The following is a 21560-nucleotide window of genomic DNA, read 5'->3' on the forward strand; positions in this document are numbered from 1 at the left end:
GCCAAGAAATGTGAAAAAATGCCAGAAAACCACCAGAAACTAGGAGAGGCTGGAACAGATCCTTCCCTCCTAGCCCTCAGAAGGAATCAGCCTGTCATCCCCTACATTTTTGGACTTCTAGCCCCCAGAACTGTGAGAAAATAAATTTCTGCTTTTTAAGCCACTCAGTTTGTGGTAATTTGTTATAGCATCAGTAGCAAACTAATACATGATTTAACCTTAACACGTAAAATGAGGGAGGTAATGCATTAGAGAACAGTCTAGATCTGCCTAGATAAAATGGTCAAGGAAAATTTTTTAGGATTGCCTTATTTAAGCTAACATTAGAAGGATAAGAAAGACGCAGACAAGCCAAGAGTTTGAAGCAGAATATCTCGGAGAGAAAGACTGATGCGGCGAACCCAGTGAAGGTAGGGAAAAGTTAGTTTACATTTTATTAAAAGAGAACATGATTGTGGGGGACAGTGGAGGACAGTGGGGGACAGCTGATAATAGAATTCGGTTCTTGGGCCTTTTGAAGGATCAATGATTACTAAAAACAGAACACTCAAAATCAAATCAGTCCTCATATATTTGGGGGTGGCCATGGCCATGGTGAGGATCCCCTGACAACCCTCAGAGACAATTTGCCATCCTCAAGGTATTGTGCTTACAGAGAATATGGTAAAATTGCCATTTCCAAGGATATTAAAATACGAGCAAACTCATTAGAATGGCTCTAATCTCAATCTGCCCTCCAAAGTACCTTGCCTTCATCTCTGATATCTTCATCATTTGAATATTCCCTGTCCATTCACTGCCTCAAAGAACAACCCATTCTGTTTCTCAAGTCTAACTTAAAAGTACATTTTGAATAGATAGTATAAGTACATGGTACAAAATTTTAAAGATTAAAAAATGGCTTACAGTGAACATTGCCTCCTTTCCCTGCTCCCTTCCAAATAGTTACCTTTCCAGAGGCAATCACTGTTAGCAGCCAAGTCTATGCATTTATAAAACAAACATGAAGACTTTTCTTTTTGCAACACAACTGGAGCCACTATACACAGCCTCTGCCCCTTGGTTTGTTTGTTTTTTCTCTTGGAGCTCCCATATCAGTATCTAGAGAATTGCTCATTCTTTTAAATAGCTGTCTGCACAGTTTTGTCTTGTGGTTCTAATTTGTTTCTAGATTCTCTTTTACCGGGCCAAATTCTGGAAATCCATAATTTTTCCTTTTCCTTTCCTTTTCCTTTCCTCATCAGTCTTTTCTCTGTGGCACTTGAAAATGGAGCTAATCCCACTTGCTGTCTACTGAATTCCCACATGAAGTAAAGAAAAGTTCCCTGAGAACTGTCACAGTGCTCTGCTGCCATAAATACCTGTGAAAGTCATAGTGAATTCTGGTTAGATACTGGTTAAGAAGACAGCCCATGTTCAAATCTGGGCTTTGCCACTTAAAGCTAAGTGATATTTGACCAGTTACTCCAATCCTTCCTGTCTCCTCAATTTCAACTGTAAAATAGAAATAATAATAGCACCCATGCAAATTGTTGAGTAGGTTAAGTGATGTTTGTCAAATGCCTAGTACATGGTAAAAGTTCAATCAATGCTAATGATTGTTATCTCCATCTTCTTTGGAGATATAGATCAACCTCCCAGACTTCTTGAACATTATTCAGAGAGAAGGACAAACACAGTGAAGGGAAACTTCCACCTCAGCTTGTATTTATGCCTTCTGAACCTTATTCCCTCTCCTCTGAGGGATTGTGTGTGTGTATGCAAGTGCACACATATGCACACACACACTCTGAATAAGGAAAGATGGCAATGCCCAGCTGCCCTTCAAAGTTCTGCCTCTTGGTTTGTTTTCAGATCTTACCCTTACTGGCAACAAGGATGACCTTGGCCTGTGTCAGAGGAGTATCATTTGACTCGCAACTATCTTCCCACGGAATACCCCCACTTCATACCTGGGGCCATCTGTTCACATACACACACAGCTGCTAAACACAGAGGAACCAGCCAGAGCCTCTGGGGCACTCAGGGCCACCACCAGCCCTGTGTAAATGCTCTTAAGTGCCTTATATTTCATTGCACTTGTCAAGTTGCAGGCAGCAAGACAGGTTTCTGGCTCTGGAGAATGTGGGTTAGTCCCAGTGGCTCCTCTTGATGGGTGTGATCCAGTTAGTATAGTCCCCGAGGAAATCTCATGTGTGTTTGCCAGTCCTCAAATCAACAGCATTGCAGGCAGCTTTGGTTCAGCTTCTAAAATAGACAGCTTAAAACCTAAGTGATGATCTAAATGGTTTCTTTAAGATATACTCAGCAAGACAGTTAAATTTAACAAGATGCTGTTAAATACCAATGATTGTTTAATAAGAATGTGCTGAGGAGCTGCCATGTAGGCAAACACATTAGTATTAATTATGGCTAAATGATTTTAAACATCAACATTTAAATTTTGATATTTCTTATCAAATTGAATACTTGTGTGCAGAATCCTAAATATAATACATAAGCAGTGATAGTCTTTAAAGCTCTTCTTTCTCCAAAAAGGAGAATGAAAACTAACATGTATGATATTTTGGAACATAAGATATCCCAAGTGGTATTCTAAACATCTTACAAATAATACGGTTTAACCTCACAATAACTGCACGAGATATTCCTATTTATGTATCTCTTTTATATATAAGGAAACTGAGACACAGAGTAGATACATGACTCAAGGTTGAACACCCATAGGTGGAGGGTGAGGGAGCCAAATTTTTTTTTAATATTTTATTTATTTATTCATGATAGTCACAAAGAGAAAGAGAAAGAGAGGCAGAGACATAGGCAGAGGGAGAAGCAGGCTCCATGCAGGGAGCCCGACGTGGGATTCGATCCCGGGTCTCCAGGATCGCGCCCTGGGCCAAAGGCAGGTGCCAAACCGCTGCGCCACCCAGGGATCCCGAGCCAAATTTTAAATACAAGCACACTGCATCTGGAGGCTGCATGCTTAACTGCTAATCATACCACCTCCCATATGACTGCAGATTTGTTCAGTTTTCGAACTCTCATCTAATACTGAAGGGACCTGAGGCTTCGGATCCAGGTGAGCCTGGGTTAGAATCCTGACTCCACACTCACTAGCTGTGTGACTGTGTACTCCTGAGCCTATTTTATCATCTGGAAAATATCAGCACTATGCATGTTCATATGGTAAGAGAAATGTCAGCACTATAGCACGTTTACATGGTAATGCATGCAGAGTGCCTCACAAAGGTCCTGGCACTTAGAAGAAACGCAAGTTCACTCATTAATCTCATTTATATGACATTCGCAGTATACCAATCCTGTGGAGGACACAGGCAAAACTAGTGGTTGATACTCTTATCGCACATGGAAATGAGACTAAACAGGTGCTAAGAAGGACAAAGGTACATGCTACTAGGAGACAATATAAAGAGGATTTTGACCAAGACAAAATGTTTCTCTGAAAAGGTGATGGATACCTGTAATTCTCATCCTTTATAGGTGTAGCTATTTGGCCAGATCTGTTTGTCTCTACGTATGAACACAGGTATAGGACATTTGATGGGAGTTTTTTCCTGGAACTTTGAACATTTGAACTCACGAAGCATCCAAGAATGGTAGGCTAGATCAGGAACTGGTGTAAGAAATTTCATCTCTGCTCTCTGTGAAAACTTCAAGGGGCAGTATTGAAGAAACCTCAGCATTGACCTCCTCTAGCAGAACCTCTAACATACGAGAGATGCTCAGTAAATATTAAAGAAGGAATATAAGCATAGGGGAAGATGTTGAAATTTATAAAGTATGTCATATTACCTAGAGCTGTTTATCATTAAAGTAGAGCTCAGTGGTTCGACTACCAGGTTTACATTATTCCACTACCTATAAGCCATGTGGCCTTGAGCAAGTTTCTCTGCCTCAGTTTAACTTTCCGAAAAATGGGTTAGGTGAGGATTAAAATAGATAATGTATAAAGTGCTCAGCACATTCCCTGGCATATGGTAATCTTCATGCCAGTATTAATAGAGGTGGTGGCCCATGGCAGGGGATGGTATGATTGTTTAATCTACATAGCACAACAAAGATGGCTGGTAATAGAATTTTCCTTTTACATAAAAGGAAAAACTGAAGTTCAGAGGTCTAAGATAATACAGCTAGTCAAACTCGGGTCAGCAGGATCCAAACCCTCTAGAGTAAATGAACTAACAGATGCCCTCAGAGCAGAAACCTGCCACAGGGAAAGCATTAAAGAAAAAGACTGCCTTGGGAGCCTGTGCAAGAACATGAGGTCAGCTGGAAGTCCTTCCTTCCTTCTGAGTAAGCAGTGAGTACAACTTATATGGATCCCCATTTGTTTCTCCTCTTCTTCCTTTTTCTGGGACGGGGTGGGAGATGCAGAATTGTAGAATTGGAAATTATTTCCTTTCGTGAACTCAGCAGAAGGACGAAGAGCTAGACAAAAGCATGCCCCTCTTCTGAGATCCTGCTGTATCAGTGTCTGCAAGTCTGAAACCAAGCTGCCCCCTGATGTACACACTCGGTATTCAAGAGGGGGCATGGATGGGTGCAACCATTAGCAACCAAGGCTGGACAGGAAAAGAGGGGAAATGATTCAAGCAGGCTCTGTGAATTCAGTGCCCCTTTACCTCTGCTCCTGAATATCTATGCCAGGGTTTCTCAACCTCAGCACTTTGTGGGCTGAATAATTCTTTGTTATGGGGATTGTTCTTTGCATTCATTGTATTTAGTAATATTCCTGGTCTCTTCCATTTAGATGTCAGTAGAACTCCCCAGTTATGATAGTCAAAAGTGCCTCTAGATATTGCCAAGTGTCCTCTGGGGGACAGGATTGCCCCCAGTTGAGAACCATGACTCAAAACAGTCCATGGCTGGGGGTTAAGCATGTTCCTGCCTTCCATTGAGGGGCAAAGCCAAGAGTTCATGACCTGACATTACCTGAGGAAAAAACCCTGCACCCTAGGCTAGATATTTTTGTTCTGTCTTTGCAAACTGAGGCAAATCAGGAAGCACTGAGCTCCTCCCCTTGTCTAGTGTAGAATGAGGCAGTCATGAGGTGCTCATCTTCCTTAGCTTATTTTAGGCTTTCTACAGCATACCTATATTTTTAGGAAATAGTTTCTCAGTACTTGATGTGAAATAGTATAAGCCATCTCCAGAGAGGTGAGCTTAAGGAAAGAGTTGTTGCAAAAATCCTTTCCATGCCTTCACCTCCGCAGACGTGATTGGAAGATCCCTGGAAATAGATGGGGACTCTGGCAGGCAAATGTTCATCTTGACCATCATGCTTGGCCATAATCCAACAAATATTGCTTGGGTACATCTTCTGTGTTAGGCATTGTGCTAGATGAAGTGGAAGGTGCTAAGATAAAGATATTGTTTCTAACTTCAAAACTTCCAATTTATTTGGAAAGACCATATGGGCTATGTATCTTCTACCTAAGTTCAGACCTGAAATTGAAATCCAAAAGTGGATTCTGATTAACTGGTGAACTTGGGTTTTATATTGCCAGGGGCCAGGGTAGGTGATTGGGCTCTTTCTAGGCACTGATTTGCCCTAGAACTTCTGTCTTCCTTTCCTGGGTTCTTGTGTGCGGTGTGGGTTCAGGAAAGCAGAATGCGTTGTTCCTGCATCCATTCAATACATATTTACTGAGCATTACTATGCTCATGACTATGCTTCTCAAGATGTGAGATGGTGAGCAAAGCATATTCAGTTCATTCCCTCATGGAGTCAGGGAATGACATGGGGAAGACAGATCTTAGGCAGAAATGTCAAAAATAATGTTTAATTGTCATAAGAGCTACAAAGGAAGGTCGGGCACCTCCTTGGCTCTCAGCCTGGCTGCAGTGGGAGACTGAAGGGGTAGGGTGCTATAAGGACCCAACGGAAGCCAACGGAACTATTAATATAAAGGGATTTGTGAGATATGAGCAAAAGCAGAGAGATGCAGGATCAACAGGACAAAGTAAAAGGGCAGCTTGCAGAGGGGCAGTATCTGCATTTCTATAGGAGAAGAAACACCATTTTAATTCCCAGTGAGGTTTTCAGGTTTGGAAGTTCCCAGGGCAGGGAATCCACACTCACAAAGAGGACCCCAGAATCTGGGGTGGTGGGTAAACATATCACGAGTAGATTCCTGGGCTGCAGAGATCAAGGAGGAGGCCAGAATTGAACCAGTTCATGTGAAACTCCCGGCCGTAACTCTAGGATATTCTGTGGTGTGACCAAGATTTTACAGCGTGAAAGTAGGACTGAGAGTCAGCAAACTCTGCATTACAAACTTACTTAATAAGAAGCAAAAGAAAGTCCAGGCTTTGAAGGCCCTACCAAGGGCTCTAGATGATAGGGAAATTTCAAAGCTTCTTAAAAGAGACAGGGCTTTACCTGAGCCTTGAAATATGGATATTTTAAATTTGTTTCCTGAGCTGATGTCATCTTCCCCCAATGATAATTAGGAAATACTTCTTGTTCAGTATGAGCAAATACTGATAATCAAAGGGAAATGGCCTGTCTCTGCTGAATTCAGTGGAGGAAGCAAAGAAAACAATTGTATTAGGAGCCAAATCAAATATATGAATAAAGACCACTAAGCAAGATCCAAGATTGTTCTCCGGCAGAGTATATTGCCTATAACTTCATACTTTATACGAACCACTATAGTAAGAACTCTAGATCACAGTGCCACCATTGGTTAATGGTGACAGATCAAATCCCAGATCTACCATGTTTTCACTGTGTGATAGAGGACAAGTCGTCTAACTTCTCTACTTTTCAGTTTTCTCATCTACAAAACAGGAATAATAACATCTATGTAGAGAAGTATGGCTGGGTACATAGCAAATGCTATACTATTGTTATCATTATAATTTTCGTTATCAACTCTTTCCTTACTATAGGCCAGACTGTATTTCAGGACTTCATTTAATCTTTATGAGACAGATATTTGTATTATATTTATTTCTAAGATGAGAAAACAGAGGTCTAGAAAGATTAAGCAACTAAGCCACTCACCTGCTAAGTTGCGGAGCCAGGATTTAAACCCTGGGTATTAGACTCCAAGTTCATTCTTCTGACCACTACTCTACAATGATAGGATTATAAGAAATAGTGTGTATGAAGTACCAACTGAGATTTTTTGACTCTCCATGAATAACAACTTTTGGCATTTTCATCATTATCAATGACATACAATTTCCTTCTTAAATAAGATAATGAATATACAGCATTTGGTTTGATAACTGACACATCGTTAGTGCTCCAATTCAAAAGTCCTTATTACAGTTGGCAAGGAATGAGGTTTAAATTTCTAATTAGAAAATTTTGCATCCTGAATAGATGAGAATTATAGGTAAACTCATGACTTATAAGGAAGGAGGAAAATTATTTTCTTCCAGACTTTTAGAAACTAAGAACTCCAAATCTTATCAAATTGCATAAAGCTGTGCATTCCAGAACTTTCTGGGGTTTTGCCCCATTTGGCCATTCTTCCCCTCAAGTTATGTGTTTTTCCAGAAGCATCAGACAGCTAGCACTCATGAATGGCTTAATTCAAGCTGTAATTGGGCACCTGAATCCAGTCATCCATTGATTTTTAGGCACATACTGAAAGTTGTGTTCAGAATTAGAAAAAAAAAAAAAACCTTCATCCCTTAAATAAGCACTTTTTATAGCAATGTCAGCAAAGCAAACATCAGCATTAATTAACAGTGACTTCTGAATGTGTAATGTTTTCCATTAGATCCAAAGGGGGCTAGAGGGAGGAGGATAAAGGATAACACAAGTCATCACCACGTGTCTGGGGAAAAAAGCAGCTAAATTCAGAATGCATAAGTAGAATACTGTTTGTTCAAAAATAGAAGAGATTAGAAACCTCAAGTTGGCAATGGTGTAGATGGTTAAACTAGATGACCAATCTCCCAGAGTGACACATTGTGCCCGGTCAATGAGCAGCTATGTTGCTGAGGGCATGGTAAAGGACATAAGCCTCTCAGCCTTAAGGACAGAGATGTTCTGATCATGAAAAATTTTTTCATTCACTCTATATACCTTTTTAAAATAAAATCTAAAAATAAAAATCAGTTCTTGTTGCTATTAACACCTTTTTTGTGGATCTCCATTTCTCTGATAAGGAAACTGTCTTTTGCTTGCCCCATGTGTCAGTTTATTTGGGCAGCTCTAACAAATTACTACATTTGCAGACTTTGAACAATAGAAATATGCTCTCTCACAGATCTGGAGGCTTGTTGTCTAAAATCAAGATGTGGAAAGGGCCATGCTCTCTCTGAATGTTCTTGGGGAGAATCCTTCCTTGCTTCTTCCCTAGCTTCTGGTGAGGGCCAGCAATCCTTGGCATAGCTGACCTTATAGATGTACCATTCCAATCTCTGCTTCTGTCTTCACATGGCAGCATGAACTCACCTTATCAAGCTACATCTACAAAACCTATTTCCAAATAAGATTACATTCTGAGTTTCCAGTTGGTCCAGAATTCTAGGGGCACAATGTTCAACCCCATACCTCCCTTTTGACTCCCCATCTCACCAGCTAAGCTCTAGCCACAGTGGTCTTGCCTCAGTTCTCTGGATCTGTCAAACTCTTGCCCACTTTTGCCCCTTTGAACTTTCAAGTCCTCAGTGCTGAATTGCTCCCCTGGCTACCATCTCTTGGCCTTGCTAGCTCCTTCTCACCCTTCAAATCTTGGTTAAAATGTCACCACCTCAAAGACATCTCCTTGCCCATCCTATCTAAGCTTCTTATTGTATTACTGCTTCCCAGTCTCCACACTTATTTCTTTTCTAGTATTTAGCACTGTGTCAATGCTTTTGTTTGTAATGTGCATTTTCTTAGCATTCTTGCTAAAATGTAAGTTCATCCACCAGGAGTTCCACACTGGTTTGTTCCCCCAAAATTTGTTCCCCCAGTACCAATTAAGTCCCATGTCACCAATCAAATGTACTAAATGAATAATTGTTTATTTAAAATACCATGTTAGTATTCATTATATGCAAGGCCAAGTGCTAAGCACATGGGGGACATGAAGTATATGAAATATAATTCCTGTCTTCAAAGAACTTAGGCTGGAGGTGAGATCAGAGGTAAACACAAATAATTCTAAAATATGATGGGTTAAGTTCATGCAGAGAGGGACTGAAAAGGTGCTGCAGGAATAACTCAAAGCAATATGGCAAAGCTTGCCGCGTTGAGGGAATGGAGGGACACGGTGGAGAGAGGCTTGGAAAGTTGCTTTCAGAGCAAAAGGGAGCTGGTATTCATGCAATAAGTGAAAGTAACTCAGGGTGCACACAACCATGGGTAATCTCCAGGGCATTAGACACATCTGCAGGCTGGACTGAGTGGAGCCAGGTGGAGTGGGTACCTGAACCCAGCTGCTGCAGCAAGTAAAGTGTTCAAGAAGAAGATGCAGCAGATGATGCTTTCCTCAGCCTCTAGAGGCCTGGGAGCCATATGTGTTTAATGAGTTTTAAAACATATAGCAGACTTACGGAGAACTTTAGCTGCCTACCCTTGGGTGCCCCTAGCAGTGATCAGGTTCTGTCCTCCTCTCTCCCCTCCAGCTCCCACCCTAAGAGGATTGTGTAAGCTTCAGGTTAACTGAATCCTGATGCTCCTGGAGCAAATGACACTTAACTTTCTACTCCAAGAGACAACTGGCTCAGAAGAGCTGCATTTTCTGCCTTTATTTCTTCTGGACTCCCTTCTGGTCCTCTGTGGGGTGAAGTGTTCACACTCAACATTCCCACTTCCTGTAAGAATCTACAGTCAACAATTTGTCAGAGGAGAAGGGAATCACTTGTCAGGCAGTAAATATAAAATACAATTTACTGGGGATCCCTGGGTGGCACAGCAGTTTAGCGCCTGCCTTTGGCCCAGGGCGCGATCCTGGAGACTTGGGATTGAATCCCACGTCGGGCTCCCAGTGCATGGAGCCTGCTTCTCCCTCTGCCTGTGTCTCTGCCTCTCTCTCTCTCTCTCTCTCTCTCTCTGTGTGTGTGTGTGTGACTATCATAAATAAATTTTAAAAAATAGAATTTACTGGTTAGAATGCAATATCCTTCTGGAAGAAGGAGGTCTTTGGGAAGGGCACATGTAAATGTGAAGCAAGGCAATACTACTAAGGATGTGACAGTGGGCTTTGTCATGAATACATTTGTGGAAGAATTCATTTAGAAAGCAGTGTTTTTGAAGGCTGAAAGAGATAATATATTAAAATGCATAGCACCATGGTTGCCACATGGCAAACAACCAGTTACTATTAGCTACTGCTACTACTACTACTACTATTATTATTGTTAATATTTTCACATTGCTTGTGGAAGTGAAAATCTCCCTAGCACCTAGAACAAGACTGTGCCCTTCTTAACCAGTTGCTGCTGTGTTGGCTAAAGGGGCTTGGAGTAAGGATAATGAAGAAAGGAGATTCCACATGGCTGAAGGTGGCTGGAGGAGAAAGGCCACAGAGAAAGGAGCAAGAGAAAAAAGGGAAAAATAGTAGCTACTATGGAAAGTGGAATGTGAACATTGGATATTTAAGAAGCTTTGTAGCATGATAAGGATAAGACTGTTCATAGCTCTCCTTATTAGACGATATATTAATTGATAGAATTTCTAGAATGGACCTGGTAGGGTTACCAGACATGGTGACATTAATGACAGGCTTCAATATAGGGTCTGAGCTAAAGACGCTGAGTGACCCTCAGTCATACCCATGGTACAAATGAATATTATGTCAGTTTCTTAGGGCTACCATAACAAACTACCTCCAATTTAGTAACTTAAAACAACAGAAATTTATTCCTCTACAGTTCTGAATGCCAGAAGTCCAAAATCCCACTTCTCTGGGGCTTAAGGGGATGATTTGCTATATCCTTCTTCCAACTCATTTCTCCTGGCATTCCTTGACTTGTGGCCTCAACACTCCAACCTCTGTCTCTGTGGTCATATTGCCTTCTCCTCTTTCTACAAATTTCCCTCTGACTTTCAATTATAAGGATACTTATCACTGGATTTGGGACCCACCTGAATAACCCAGGTTGATCTTATCTCAAGATCAATTGTAAAGACCTTTTTTCAAAATAAGGAAACATTCACAAAGTCAAAGAATTGAGACATGGATATATCTTTGGTCGGGGCAAGGGAGGAGAGTGGGGGACACTATTAAGCCCAGTACAAATATCCTACAGCTCTGAAGTTAAATGACTTGCCAAGGGTCTCAGTGCTAGAAGACAAAGGGGCTGAAAGAAATGTCAGTATAGAAATCTGAGAAACAGGAAAAAGACTTACTCAAGACAATACAATAAATACTAAACAGATTCAAGGCTTCTCTCTTTACCAGTCTTGAATGGTTTTGTTCAAGAATTAGAATAATATGGGTATTTTCTATAATATTCAGAAGATATTTTTGGGTAACTGGAAAATTTTGGGGTTGTTGAGTTTTGTTTGTTTGTTTGTTTGCTATTGAGATATCCAATCTGAGACTCAACTCAAGGAATCTTTTTCTAATGAAGATTTTATTTTTTTTTCTAATGAAGATTTTAAAAGATAGTTTATAAGAAGATAAAGAAATGGAATTGCCAATGCACCATGTTAGCATTGAAATGGAAAGGGAAATGATTTCTATATAACATGTCCTCCATCCTTATAATCACCAAAAAAATTCTTCTGTTTATGTAGTTATTTGCTTATTCCCTCAACAAATCTAAGACCTACCCCATGCCAGGTAGGGTGCTTGACTAGGGAAATAATAATGAACAAAATGAATGTATTCCTTATCTTTGTGTAATTTACTATAATATGAAGACAGACAACATCAATAATAATAAAACAAGAGAGTGCTACTTTGAAATTTGAACACTTCTATGAATAAGAGTGCTGTGAAAGAGTCTATTACTGATTATTCTATTTTAGGAAGAGGAATTAGATAAGGTCTCTGAATTAAGAGGAAATGTCCTAAAGGGGCTAGTGGGCTTGTCATGTTCTTTAGAACAGTAGAAGGTCAATGTGCCCAGAATTTAGAGCTGGATGGGAAGTGAGTGGTATGAGGTTGTAGAGGTGGGCAGATGCTACTTTTCATCTTACAATCCAGAGGGGAAAAAGTGTAAATAAAACTCAAAGTACAAAGAATTTTAGTGTTATAAGTATGCGTGTTAGGGGAGGAGAGACTATATGTTTTTTAAGTCTCTCTGTAGAGAAGATATTATGGGAGAGCAAGAGTAAAGCAAGAACCTATTAGGAGTCTATAGTACAGGTCTGAGCAGCAGATGGTAGAGGTTTGGGCAGGAGGTCGATCCTATAACACTTGGTTTATATACCAAATGTTGGACATGATAAAAAAGAAGTCAGGAGCAAATTGATGGATGTGGTGCCATTTATAGAGATGATGGAGAATAAGGAAGAACAGAATGCTGGGGAGGATAGTAGAGCCAGAGTATTAAGAGTTATTGTAGTGCCATGTTAAGTTGGAAAAACCTATGAAACATCAAACAGAGATGTCAAATCAGACATTGAATACATGAGTTTAGAGCCCAAGACCTTGGTCTAAGCTGGAGATACAATTTAAGAATCATCAGCCTATAGATGATATTTAAGAAAGCCAGGAGAATGGACAAAGTCATCTAAGGATGAAGGATCAGGTACTCTCTCAGGAAATGGATTGGCATCTCATTCTGCCCTGATTGAAGCCTGAGTTCTTTTCTTTTTTTTTTTTTTAAGATTTATTTATTTGAGAGAGAGAGCATGCACATGAGTAGGGGGGGGCAGAGGGAGAGAGAGAATTTCAAGCAGACTGCCTCCTAATGTGTAGCCCAACACAGGGCTTGATCCCAGGATCCTGAAATCATGACCAAGAAGAAATCAAGAGTTAGACACTTAATCAACTGAGCCACCCAGGTGCCCCTTAACCCTGAATTCTCATCAGTTTTGTACTTTATCCTTTTCTAGCTTATAAGTAAATTGCTCTCTTTGCTCTGAGATCTCTAGACCCTCAAACTTCACATGACTAAAACATAGCAGTTCATACAAATGACTTTACATACAGAAATCAGAAAATATCTAAGGACAGCCAGCATCTGATAAAGGGCTTGGCCATGACTTGTAGTGCAATCCTTCACAAGAATGGAGTTTAACCAGCCACTTGGGGTTCTGATGGGTGTCACCATCACTTCTCCTCCAAAATATTACATGGATCACATAGATGGAATTTGTACTTGATGAGGCATAATTGCATTAAATAAACAGATTTCTCCCCTCTGGACAAGCTCATGTTGTTGTTTTTTTTTAAATTTTTATTTATTTATGATAGTCACAGAGAGAGAGAGAGAGAGAGAGAGGCAGAGACACAGGCAGAGGGAGAAGCAGGCTCCATGCACCGGGAGCCCGACGTGGGATTCGATCCCGGGTCTCCAGGATCGCGCCCTGAGCCAAAGGCAGGCGCTAAACCACTGCACCACCCAGGGATCCCCAAGCTCATGTTTTTTATGTAACTGCCTCCTGCTTGCTTAGTGGAAAGAGCTTGACAGAACTTTCTGCTATCTCTAACTCAATTAGATATGTGAGATATGGACAAAATGTGACCATACAAAATTCAGCTCACAGGAAATCTCCTTTAACAATATTTGGTGAGATTAGATAGATGAGAACTACTTAAAGTAGTTTTTACCTTTTCCTGTTTTTATATTCCTGGTTCCTACTTTATGTTAGTCCCTGCCTCAGTATAAGTCAGTCTAAATGGTTGGTGATTCACTCTTCATCTCTGACCTCTCCTCCCATCATTATCTCCATGAATCTTTACACCCTGCTACACAGTCTTCTTTCAATTTCTCAAACACACCAAACTCATTCTGATCTCAAGGCCTTTGCTCTTGCAGTTCTCTCTGCCTGGAGCACCATTTCCCATATTTTCATGTGGCTTGCTTCTTTTGGAATCAGATTTCAGTTCAAATGTCAGTTTCCCTGAGAAGCCTTCTCTGACCACCCAGACTAGAGGAGACTCTATTTATTTCTATTCCTAATATGCATGGCCTGAATACTTCCTCAAGTTCCTTATTCATGTATTTGCTTTTTATTTTATCATATCCCTCCCACTCAAACAGAAGCTCCTTGAGTATTAAGCCCTCATCTGTCTCATCCTTCTGTATCCCAGGCCTAGAAGATACTCACTCAATAGAAATTGGTTTAATGAATATGGGTAGCATTGTAACTTTTGATTATATGTCAACTCCTTTGCTTACAGCTTTACACTTACCTCAATATATCCTCATCAAAAACCTTTATGAGGGGGTGGTTATTATTTTCTCAACATCATATAGCTGGCTGCCAAGAAAGCCAGAAACAAAAGCCAAGCCTGCCTAATATATAAGCTCTTTTTGTTTACTACCACTATGTTCTGCAGTACTTTGAGAATGGATAAAATTTATGACAAAATAAGATAGTGGGAATTTTTTTCAATCTTGAATTCCTTTCCACCTAGCTGAAGATACAGTCAGTATAGTGCCATTCATTCATTCATTCATTCATTCATTCATTCATCCATACATCCATCCATTCATTCAAGAAATATGTCTTGAGCATCTGTTCTGCTCAACACTGTGGAGTAATGGGGACTACCAGATAGAGGGGCTTGAAAGTAGTGTTCAGCTCTCTTTTTTCATTTACCATTTCAACAAATAAGTAGTGAGTACCTACTATGAGCCAGTCATTGTTTTAGTATCTGGTCCAACTTGCTTTGTCTACCCATCCCTCAATGCCTGCCTCTTCATCTCCTCACCACCTGTCTTGCTTTGTTCCATTTCTGCATTGCAAAAAAAAGTTTATTTCATGTGGCCAAAGAACTGCCACAGTTGGCTCCAAGATTACATCATCCCAGCGCAGCAATGACAAATCAAAGAGCCTCTATCTCTTCCTTTTTTCTAAATTATAAATCCCATAAAAGACTTAGTCAGCTCAGGTTTGGGTCATGTGATGTTCCTTGAACCAATAATTGTAGCCAAAGGAATACAGTACTCAGAAAAGGCAGACCTGGATCACCTGCCTCCCTTAGTGGTCAGCAACCCCATTGAATCACATGGCGGGAACAGCAGGGAATCAGTTGCCCAGAGAAAGGACTTAATGTAGGATAGATGAAACAGTAGATATTTACTCTCTTTCTTTTTTAAGATTTTATTTATTTATTCATGATAGACACAGAGAGAGAGGCAGAGACACAGGCAGCAGGAGAAGCAGGCTCCATGCAGGGAGCCCCACGTGGGACTCGATCCTGGGACTCCAGGATCACGCCCTGGGCCAAAGGCAGATGTTCCAATGCTGAGCCACCCAGGTGTCCCTGAAATGATGGGTTTGAGAAGATTAAATCACCAATGAATATTGGTGCAAAACATTTAGGAAGCCTGGACATACTTTTGAGTAAGAGATACTTTCAAGAGTGACTCCAGCAGAAATAAGAAAATGCTAAGCACGAACCTATTCACTTAATTCTTCTAACTAATCAGAATGAGGGAGTCTGAGCTCACAACTCTCTCCCACCAGGTACCCTCAGCTGTTTTCAAGGCAAGGCATAAGCACTTCAGTTGTACATTTAATACTTTACATCTCATCACGTTAGCCTAGGTGCCACCCTCCTGGAAAATGACAAGTGGAATGAAAGCCAGACTTCTGTCCATAGGCCAAGAGACCAATTTATATCAATCACATGAATGAGTTAAGGCACAGATAAATTGCTGTCATGGAGACCAAGCACAAGAGCTTAGGAAGCAAGCCTGTGTATCCCTCACAGTCTAAAAGTAGGGGAGTGGTCTAGGGCAGGTAAGCAGCTCCACAAGGTCATTCTGAATCACAGCTCTGCCATCCTCAACATGTGGCTTCCAAGGAAATGCCTATACTGTTTCCCAGCCAACAGGAAGGAGCCTAAGAAGAAAAGTCCTGACAAGTAGATTTATCTTTTTGGAGATGAGTGATAATTTTCAAATATCAGTCCCAGTTATATTTCATTGGCCCTAACTTAGTCGCTTATCACACATAACCTCAAAGGGAGACTGGGTACTGAAACAACCAGTTGGACAGTCATGTATACAAGTGGCATTTAGGGCTAGGGGAAGGGGTTATTTCTAGGAAAAGGGGACTGTGGACCCTGGGGAGACAGACTAATAGTATCTACTGTGTAATGCATATACTGAGTTTATGCCATGTTTGAGACTTTTAACTATGTGTAAGACAATGGCCTGCATTCCAGAAAGCAAGACACACTATCACATGTAGCAGTAACTCTCACATAATGTAAAGTCTGACAAGGAGTAGATATAAACCCAGTGTTTTAAAAGTTTAAGGAAGAAGAGAATAACTTCCCTCTGAGTGAAGTTGAGGAAAAATTCTTGGAGGAGGTAAGATTTGAAATGGACCCTTAAGATTGAATAAAACTCTAAATAGGGGGCAGCCCCAGTGGCCCAGTGGTTTAGCGCCGCCTTCAGCCCGGGGTGTGATCCTGGAGACCCCGGATCGAGTCCCACATTGGGCTCCCTGCACAGAGCCTCTCTCTCTCTCTCTCTCTCTCTCATGAATAAATAAATAAAATCTTAAAAAAAAAAGAACTATAAATAGGAGTTAAGGAAAAGGGCTGGGAAAAGGGAGAGCTAGGCCTTTAGTCAGTATGGCAGAAAGAGCTTGTGTTCCAGCCAGAATCATTTTTATACATAGAACCTTTTGAGAACCATCCAGCAATGCCACCCTCCCAAAAGAAGAATAACTACATAAAAGTAGCTATTGTTGGTCATCTCTCCAGATCCATTCTCTATTTCCTCAGTGAAGACAATTCTAACTCTTATTTGAGCATATTGCCCTCTATAGCCTTCTTTAGAGATGTATGTAATCGTGTGACCAACTTTGGGCCAATGAGATATAAGTGGAAGCCTTGTATGCAACTGCTGAGAAGTATTTGTGAAGAAATAGCTTTCCTTTGTACCTCCTCTGTCCTGCTACCTGGAATTCAGATGAGCTCTGGTAGCCATATTGGGTCAGAAGGATGAGAGCCAACCCTGAAAGTGGTAGAGTGGAAGTTAAAATTAGCCGGCTTTTCTGGTGATTCTATAAAATTCCCTGAGTAGAAAGCCATGAACTGCCTACCTCCAGACTTCTTTAAAGCAAAAACAAACAAAAAAATGTTTAAGCAACTGTGATTTGGAGTTTTATATCACATTCAATCACACCAAGTCCTCACAAGCACAAGCAGCTTGCAAGCCCCAACTGATGCTATATCAAACTTAACAATGCATGGCGGTTAAATAAAAGCACATTAGCGCCCTATTGCTACCATACCTGTTACCACAAACTTAAGAGACTTAAAGCAACACAACTTCATTTATCTTACAGTTTTATATGTCAGAAGTCCAACTGGGTCTCAATAAGCTAAAATTAAAGTGTCAACAAGGTGTTTTCCTTTCAGGAGGTTTTTGGGGAAAATCCATTTCCTTTCTCATTCAGGTTGTTGGCTGAATTTAGTACTTTACAGTTATAGGACTGACAGCCCCCATTTCTTTGCTCGTTTTTAGCTAAGGACTATTTCCAACATCTAGAGGCTATCCACATTCCTTGATTCATGGTCCCCTTCCTCCATCTCCAAACCCACCACAGTGGATCAATCTCTCTCACATTTCTAATCTCTCCTGTCTTCTTCCAACACTGCATATCTCTGCCTGCCTCTTCCATGTTTATGGACCCATGTGATTACATCAGGCCCATCCAGATGATCCAGGATAATCTCCTTCTCTTAAGGTCTGTGACTTTAATTTCATCCTCAAAGTTCCTTCCACTATATAATGTAACAAATTGACAGATTCCAGTGATTAGAGCATGGACACCTTTGTGGGTCATTATTCTGTCAACCATAGTTAGAGAATATGAAGTTCCCTCAGTGTACCCTCAATCTCCTGACAATTTTTTTTTAATTTTATTTATTTATTCATGACAGACACACAGAGAGGGAGAGAGAGAGAGGCAGAGACACAGGCAGAGGGAGAAGCAGGCTCCATGAAGGGAGCCTGACATGGGACTCGATCCCAGGTCTCCAGGATCCGGCCCTGGGCTGAAGGCCACACTAAAGTGCTAAGCCACCCAGGCTGCCCTCTCCTGTCAATTTAGGATCTTGTTTCAGCTGTCCTCCTCATTTACAGGTATAATGACCCAAGGGGCCATCTGTACTGGATGCCTAGGGTCCTTGGTAGCCTCAACACAGTCTGGAATCATGGCCTCATCTATCTCTCAGGAGTAATGCAGTGTCTTTGCCTGATCTCCAAAAAAATTAGGACAGTGCATTGACTAATAAGAATGTCTAGTAGATATTTGATGGGCCAGGTTACAGACCAAATTTGGTGAACACTGGGAGTCTTTTCAGGGAGATGTAGGCTAATACTGTTGTCTGTCTCTAACTTTCCTTAAGACCTGAATCTGAAAGAGCCTGAGAAACTCTGAAAAATTTCCTAGGTCTGCAAAGTGGGTTGAAAGAACAAGTTCCTTACAGATTATTTCAGGTTGGATTTGAAGATAGGATTGAAAAATGGATGTATTATACCGAAGCAGTAATTTCAGAGAGAAGAGAGAGAAGAAAACAAATGACCCTTCAGGAAAATGAAGAGATAGAGTACCATCTAAATTATCCGGATGGAACTGGGAAGTCATCTGATTGGTAGTGCTCTCCTTAAAAACCCATTGTGGCTTGATTTTTGTACTTTTTCCTTCATGTACTTTGAAGGAGGAGGCATTTCAGTGTGAAGTCAATGGAATGTAAGCTCCAAGAAGACAAGGACCTTGTCTGTCCTTTTTTCCTTTAATCCTCAGGTCTCAGAGTCCTGAGTAATAATAAGTATAGAGTAGTAATAAGTATATATTTGCATGAATAAATGAATGAATGCAATACTGATTAATTGATGGCCATCCAAAGTCCTCCTTCTGTCTTTCTTCCCCATAAGTCAGTGTAGCCTTATGGTTAAAAACTCATGCTCTAAAATCACACATGGAATCAGGCCAACCTCTACCACTTATCCTGCCAGTGTGTTCCCTGGAAACTTACCTGAGTCTGTTTCCTGTCTGCAGCATATAACCAATAATTACTACTTGGCTTTGTGAGGTTTTATTGAAATAATAGATAAATAGTGCTTAGTGAAGTTCCCGATAGTCAATGTTCAGTCTTAATGTTAGTCCAAACCATCTGCTAATGCCAAAGTGGTCTCACCTTGATCATCAAACTTAATTTCCAGTCTCCTACCTGCCTTTGCTTGTGCCAGTTATCCTGTTCCTTTAGCATTTCATGCACACATATGAATATATATATATGTATATATATATATATATATACACATATATATATATATATGCACACAAACATATGCAAATAGCACAGGAGTCAAAACCAACTTCTCCATGAAATCAGCTGTTATCAGAAGTCATCTCTTCACTTTAGAATTCTTAGATGCTGATTAAGTCATTTTTGTATTTATCACATACCAATGCCTAGCACAGTGTCTGGCATATAATAAAGGAATCTAACACGATTTGAACAGATGGATGGATAGATGGGTGAATGGATGGATGGAAACTTATGTTCTCTGGCAGCTCCACGGGAATTTATTTATTTTTATATCCACCCTTGTCACACAGTGCCTGACCCACAGTAAGGGCTCACTAAATGTTGGTTGGATGGGAATAAAGGGGAAGAAAAATTAGAAAAAGAAAATAAAGACCAATGCCCACCTGGATCCATTCTCCTTTCAGGGCATCCTGTTGAAAGGAGTTATTGAGGAGAAAAGCAGGGAGTTGACAGCCACTCTCTGGACTCTCTCCCAGGGCCTTTTTAGAACAGGAAAGTTAATTATGGAACCAGATTAACAGTTTCTTTTTTGATACAGTCAAAGTAAAACCAGCAGGATGCAATTTAGCTCTTCCCCACTTTCCAAATAGCAGCAAATTTTCATACAAAACAAAGAGACACTTGAATTGCAAATTACTTAGAGAATCAGCTAGCAACCCCAACGGAAGAATATTTCTGCTACTTTCAAAACCAAGCTGTTGCCTTTTCAGGTTTAACCATGTAGTGGGACCTTCACAAAGGCCTGGGCGTCTTGCTGTTTCAACTCTCGGCCAAGTGGGGAGGAGGAGTGAATCACTGAGGCTTACTGAAATGGCATAGTCGTTTTGCTCAGAACATTTTTCTCTTCTCCACATTGTCTCTAACTCTCAAATCATTAGTCTCCACCCACAGAATTGGGGCTGATGATGTGTTCTCAGAGGTCATCTCATCCAAGAGTGGCAAGAGCAAATGCCTAAAAGGGCAGGCAGGTATGTGAATGAATGAAGCAGGTGATCAGGATATATGTATATGTCCACTAGGAAGTGAATGAGGACTGGGATAAACCCATAAAACCACCATTGCCATGTGAGAATGCTGCCCATTGTCAGAGGTTGCTAGACAATTCTGACAGGTCTGTAATCTGGATTCCAAGTTGAAATATCCTTCTTTTTAGTGTTGGCAAAGAAAAAATACCATCTATTGGCTGGATACAGCTTGTAGGCCACTAGTTTACAACTTCTAGTCTACTTCAACTTCCTTTCTCAATAGATGGAAGAACTGAGGTAGGGAGAAAGAAATCATTTATGAAAGTTCACCAAGTGACAGTCTTCTGACTTCTCCTCTATGCCTAGTGGATTATATTACATAGTCCCCCTTAAGACATCTCTTCTGCAGGACACAGAACAGCTATAGTCTCACAAGAGTATTTAGAAACCTTGTCTTTCTGATTTAAATAAATAAGTCCTATTTTTTACAGAGAATTTACAGGATGCATCAAGGATAGGGAAATAATAAAGAAATTGCATGGGACACCTGGGTGGCTCAGCGGTTGAGCATTGACCTTCGGATCAGGGCGTGATCCCGGGATCCAGGATTGAGTCCCACATCGGGCTCCCTGTGAGGAGCCTGCTTCTTCCTCTGCCTATGTCTCTGCTTCTCTCTCTCTCTCTCTCTGTGTGTCTCTCATGAATAAATAAATCTTTAAAAAAAAAAAAAAAGAAATTGCACATAATGTGATTTTATTTCTGGAGGGACTGGAGCCAGAGATGGGAACCTGACTAGAAACAGGCTGCTTCCAGTCACAGCCACTGGAGGGCAAGGTGGCATTTCAATCGGGTTAGCCCCAAATAGGTCAAAGGAAAGTTAGGACAAGGATTGCAAATGTGTATGCTCACAGAGGCCAGGCAGGTGGCAGAAATGAGTAAAAAGAGGCCAGATGGGGAATAGGGTGAAGGAAGAAAATACATCTAAAGGACTCAGATAGGAGTCAGATTTGGCCCATGTCACCTTGTGGCAATGCATAGTTGACAGTCCTTTTGATTTTTTTCAAGCAAAGCTTGAAATCTAAGTTTTTATGTAAAATTTCTCAAAGTTTAATTGTAGCTCAAAAAAAGTGTGAGTCAAACAAAATATAAGGGGAGTGGGATTTGTGTTCAGGCTTCCTCTTTGTGATCTTTGCTTAGTGACTCACCG

At 40.7% G+C, this 21560-nt stretch overlaps 1 protein-coding gene across 10 annotated transcripts in view; it reads left to right on the forward strand.

Moving 5' to 3' along the window:
• The window catches only part of ATP10B (ATPase phospholipid transporting 10B (putative)), a 304309-nt gene that overhangs the window by 99587 nt on the left and 183162 nt on the right, over positions 1-21560 (forward strand). The gene's annotated exons all lie outside the window — the stretch shown is intronic.

Source organism: Canis aureus, chromosome 4 (genome assembly GCF_053574225.1).
Source record: "Canis aureus isolate CA01 chromosome 4, VMU_Caureus_v.1.0, whole genome shotgun sequence".
Lineage (NCBI taxonomy): Eukaryota > Metazoa > Chordata > Mammalia > Carnivora > Canidae > Canis > Canis aureus.